We start from the raw sequence: 6,000 nt of genomic DNA, 5'->3' as shown, positions 1-6,000 counted from the left end.
GTGCATCCGTTTCATTGCTTACTTCCTTGCGTCGATAATAAAAGAACAGAGACACTCGGACGCGATGAGTCTCGCGAGAGACCTCCGCCCTCTCTGTTCTCTTAAGACGAATTAAGTAGAATCTACCGAGGTAAAAGAACGAATTTTTCAACCTGTAACCGAGGAAAAGCTAACTTGGCAGACTGTGATGCGAGGAGCGAAGAATCCTACGTTACGATTCGCGGATGAACATAATGATCCAGACGGGTAAAAGGTCTGTTGTGATTCGCTTCATATCCGTGTGTCCTTAAACTAAGAATAGTCCTCCTCTCGGAGTATCTCTAGCAGGTTATCTACGTAAAATTCGCTAGGCAGATGCTACACATCTTCTCTCTTTACATCTGAGTACATAGCGTTTGCGGAATAAGAAACGGACGAATCTTTAAGAATTTTTCATAAACTTTCAGTAGAATGATTAACGATTAGTCTATTAGCAAATGTAGTTACGGAATATGTCGAATGCTGAGTTCAAACACACGATGTATGCTCTGGTCAGTGGAATTATTCCGGAGGTCAAAGGGTAAGCTAGCATCATATAGGAGATTAAATCTGCTAATTATATTCTTTCGTTCTGGCAACGATTTGTCGATTCGTAGTGAAAGAGGATCGAAAGTTGTTTCGTTTACTTTCAGATTTTCTTTCCAATGGATATATATATATTTATTTATTTATTTAATTTATTCGTGATATATTATATATATTATCTCGAGAGCAGTGATGCTGCGATCATCAGCATTCTGCACCGGAATGCAAATTTTTCCAACTACGTCTGTGTCTAATATGTTATCGACTGTTTGACCTTTTGCAATTTTTGTTTCTCTAAATAACGTCACTGCGCCTCAATGTCAGGACTAATCGAGACGTCACAACCAATCGAATCATTCCGACGCAGGAATTAGTTAGTATTTGCAACTATTATGCTAATCTTTACATGATACAGTCTAACTCGTACAAGACACGGTCAGAAAAATCCACGAGCTTATGGTCATCACGTGGCACACACGCCAGGAACATAGAAAAACTACGAAAAAAGAGTGCAAAGGCGAAGGTCGGGTAAAATCGTTCCTGTTGTTTCGCCGCGAGATTTCACGAGCCAACGAAGCAGGAAGATATCGCGTAGCTTCTGTTATCACAAGCGGAGCGGCGAAGAAGAGGCACAAGTAAGGTTAAGAAAAAAGAAACGAGCCATAACCTCGAGTGACATGATTGCTAGGGTCGCGTTATTACTAGGCTAATGACGCAATTGTATCGCGATGCGCATCGCAGGGGGTCTCCGTTGTCATTGTTGTTTTCCACTTTGAACGTTGCACACGCATCCTCTTTTCTTCGCTCTCTCTCTCTCTTTCTCTCTCTCTCTCTCCCTTTTCTACTCTCCGCTTTTTCATTCCGTCGACCAGAACCCAATGTGTCTCGCTTAGATTCTCTGTTTTCATCGTGGTACGCGATCCAAGTTATTTCATGGATTATCAAGAATCGACGTCAATGACGCGTGCTCGATTTCTCAGAGGCGCGTGATGATGAAATCTCACCATCTAATTACTCGCCATCGATCGGAATTTTCAAGCGTCGCGCTCAAACAGCTCGAGAGAAACAGTTTTTGCGCGTTTCGGTGTTTCCGTGATCTATGCGCGTCCTTGTCGATCAATGGAAGAGGCGTAAGATTTACAATCAGACGCATACGAATTTCGTGGCTAGTTTCGTCGAAGGTACGACAACATGCGATACATGATAGGAAAGCGAACGAAAAATGTACCGATAGCCCTATAATAGCTTTGATAACCCTTTTCCCGGTCGACCGATAGCCGGACCAGTTGAAATAATGAATTTCATCCTCCACTCGATATTATTCTTCTCAGCTTCCACACGCGGATGGCTGGAGCCTATCAACGATTAGATAGAAGGGTTACTTGGACAAAAAAGACATGGCAAATACTGGAACATTTGGAATGGAAATCACGCGACCGCTTCTCGTCGATAAACTTCAAGTTCGAACAAACTGAAATCGAATCGAATTAAATCGCTGAAACGACGAAATGAAGGTAACAATCCATGAATGGAGGAGGGGAGGGCCATGGAAGATTTAGAACGACGAAGGAATACTTTATCTGATGACTGTACGAATTCCAAGAAACACCCCTCTCCCGTCTCAATTTACCCGCTCGCGGCTCCTGTACAAAAGTAGGTTCTCGTCGGTTCCTCGTAAAACCCCCTACGTGCATACTCGCACACCTACTTTTATCAGGCCCACTCGTGCCTACACGTTCCACCGAGTGGGCACGCTTGTATACGAGTCCGGTGTGACGAGTCAGCAGTAACCGAGATTTCGACACGGACCTCCAGGTATTCCCTGATGTAGCTGCCATCGACAAATGGAGGTACCTAATGATCGTCATTGCATTCGCCGTAAATTTTGCTTATGTAGAACTGGCAGAGTAACTCGTACAGGGAGCACACGCAAAGACAAACATTGAGAGATACAATTTCGAATCGCTATTGCATCAGCTTCCCATTCACAGACACGTGTACCATCGTTCGATATTCGTAGTTTACAAAAAATTTAGCTCTTCCTTCGATATTTTAAATTATCTTCTATTCCCGAGAAGCAATTTTTTTTTATATACTTAACGAAATGACATATTTATATAATTTCTATGAATGATACTGGAAACATACTACGACCTCGCTTGACAAACTATCGTTTCATATAAAACGTTCAATTACTTAAACTCTGTGTTCCACTAATGTAAAAGTATCGTTCTACGTGGACATCGATATAGGTAAGTACTTTCGCATAGGTAAGAGTTATTCACGCGTGTTTCGTTTTAGCATAAAAAAATAAAAAACGAAAGAAAGGAAGAAGGATGGAAGATCACGATGCAACCGCGGTCGTTGGTCCACGGTAGCCAACGATCAGCTGCAGTTCGCTCCGTGGCGGGCGCTACTTACACTCTCGCCGCTAACTGCTCACCTTCACCTCGTCTCTTACTCAACGATCGCGATCGTGCCGAGTTCTACCCCCGTTGCGTAATTACCGGCGCGCGATCATTACCGAGTCAAATCGTCACTCGAGCGGAATAAGTGCGTATACCGAGTAATATAAAATTATGTTGGCCGTTCGTATGTACAAAGTACAAAACTGGTGAGAAGCTGGAGTATCACCGAAACGAACGTCTCATCCAGTCTCGTGCCGTGCCGCCAGAATTATCGGACAAACATGTTATCGAACATGGCCTAGAGGGATCGCCTCGCATTCACCGTTGCTGATGCAATTTTCGTAATTACAACCTCCGGATTATGATCGAGATGTATAACGAATAAACAATCGAAAGCTGGCTACGATTTCGATCAATGCAAATCATAGTAGAATCGAGAAAATGGATGTCAGTGAATAGTTTCGCGGAAATGACGTCGTCCATTGGATTTCTTTGATTTATTTCTTGAGATATACAGGGTGATTGGTAACTAGAGGTACGAGCGGAAAGGGGGTGATTCTATGCGAAGAAAGAAACCGAAAATATAGAATAAAAATTTTTTTTTTAATTTTTTTTTTCATTTTTCCATCGAGACAACGATCTACAGTGAGATCCGTTATAACGAGACGTGATAAAGTGCACCGTATCGAGCGGAAATTCAAAGTCGATTTTCTCGAAAACAAAGCCTCGAACGAAAAATGTTTATTGTATATTTTCGACTTCTTTTTTCGCGTACAATCACCCCCTTTCCGCTTGTACCACCAGTTACCAACCAGCCTGTATATTGAAAATCTATAGTTAGTACTCGTATTAATTTCTCGTATTCTTACAATATCGTGCGACGCTCGTGGTACAGATTATAGTTATGATGTAACAAAGGCACATTATATTTGGAACAAAGTTTAATTTCGACTTTAATTTTAACTTCAATTCTTTTATACCGTGGATCATTGTATCACAATGGATAACTAACGATCCATTAAATAGCTACTAGAAATATAATAAGACAAAGGGTTTCATTTTAATTATGGTGTAACTGCGAGTGAATTTTTCAAAAGTAAATGATTATATAACAAGGCGACAACAGCTAAAGAACAACGGTTACTCGAGACATTAATGCAGTCACTTGAAACAATCAAAGCGTTTTTGAAATTAACCTCGCGATAGCTCCTGTTAAAAAGATTAACCCGTTGCAAAGATATCGTCGTTAACTATAGCTTTTTGTAAGAACTGGCGCTTCGATTACCACCATAAAAAAGTGGAGACGCGTAGTATGCTGCGCGTGTAGGTTCCAAGGACCTTCTGATTTTTTCGTAGGCCAGTTCAACCGATTCTTGATAAGAAGCGTCGTCTCTCTGACTTTTCCGCGCGCGTGAACACGCTTCAGAGACAAAGCTCGCGTCTTGCACGAATTGAACGTTGAACTCCGACAATGACACGAAGCAGGCAGCATCTTTTCGACCGCTGATCATCGTGAATCATCAGTCGGTCACGAGTCGGCGATATTACACGACAACGATACTTATATCGGTGCAGATTTAGATAAATTGGCGGTTTTTTAGGAGGAAACCGAATCAACTCCAAGTCGTGAACTTTTAAACTATAACCAGGCATATCGTATGTTAATAAAACCATCGAGTTAATGCGATCCAACGAAATCAGTAGAACCGTAGAAGAAGGAGCATCGCTCAAGAACAGAGGAGGGACATTTATCGTGAGATAGAAAAAAGCAGAAGAATTTCTACGCAATAATTCATAGTAGCAGAGAAAACATGTTTTGTCCATGACACAATGTGTATTAGTGAATCAACAAGATCGTTTATTTTGTTTATTTTCCTCGATATAATCGACGTGCTTCCGTCATTATTATCGTCATCCCTTTACGTATGTCTCGCGTTAGTAATTTTTTTGGAATAAGAATGAAGTCGCAACATGAACTTTGAGATAGATCGAGTCGTATCCCGATAACACTGAACCGTAGAATATACATCACGATGTACGAAGTTTGGCGAGGAAGTGCCACGAAAAATGAAGGACTCGAGTGATCAAGCAGAGGAAGCGATAGAATGCGAGAACAGTTTTAACTTTTATCGAATCTAGCGTCGCACCATCGACCCCGTCGACCCTCAAAACCCGATAAAACGAGCGGCTTCTATTCGAACATCAAATGCGTTCGCGCGTTATCGAGCTGTTTTATCCTGTGGTAAACCGAACTGTCGCGTCGTCATTGAAAATTCCACGGTATCTATAAAGTTACTTGACCCTTTGGCACATCGAATTTTTTGAAAAATTTTTTCCTTATTTTAGCACGATTATATATGTGTTCGAAGAAATGTGGCATTGAATATATCATTCCACGCGTTCCATATCTGTATGGTTTAAATCGTCCCTATATGGTCATAACATTAAAATTTAGAGAACTAAGCCAAGCAAATATACGAAAAAGAGTACGAAAAAAGATTCGACGTTGTCGGAAAGTTTTCGTACGATAATCGTATCAATTAGTATACGCGAAACTATCGTAAACCTCGTAAAGTATTCCGTGAACGAATGATCCGATCTCGGTTGTCCTTTACCCACGGAAGATCGTCAAACGAGACTGGTCCGTGTAAAATTGAAGATCGAAGGAAATCCTCGTCTATCCAGTGACAGAAGTAAAAATACTAAAAACTTATTCGTATAGTTGATTCGTAAAATCCCTGCTGACTGATCTGAATTATACATGTATTGCAGCACAAAGATCTGATTAGAATTCGATGGTGTCTCGTGTATAATGCAAGATCATTATCGTCCCTTATCATCGGTTCAAGTTCAGATACCATGTTTTTACTATTGCGATAACCCACAATATAAACGAAGAAAATGAAAAGAAGAACTATAACAGGCAATTGTGTTTAATGCAACATTAGAACGATTACACTGAGCCAGCGCAGCCTTACGATTCATACTTGGGAAGTAGAAAGATCTACTGGAAGATCGAATCAACCTG

General features: G+C 41.1%; 1 long non-coding RNA gene across 1 annotated transcript; it reads left to right on the top strand.

Annotated features, from left to right (window-relative positions):
- Positions 1 to 403: 403 nt before the first annotated feature.
- On the top strand, positions 404 to 2,875 carry LOC117151510. Its single transcript, XR_004461502.1, has 2 exons — positions 404 to 559; positions 980 to 2,875. It is a non-coding gene; the product is annotated as an uncharacterized LOC117151510 (long non-coding RNA).
- Positions 2,876 to 6,000: the final 3,125 nt, after the last annotated feature.

This window comes from Bombus impatiens, unplaced genomic scaffold (genome assembly GCF_000188095.3).
Source record: "Bombus impatiens unplaced genomic scaffold, BIMP_2.2 scf_0248, whole genome shotgun sequence".
NCBI classification, from domain to species: domain Eukaryota; kingdom Metazoa; phylum Arthropoda; class Insecta; order Hymenoptera; family Apidae; genus Bombus; species Bombus impatiens.
The sequence above is the reverse complement of the archived record's forward strand: the minus strand, read 5'-3'. Positions and strand labels throughout refer to the sequence as shown.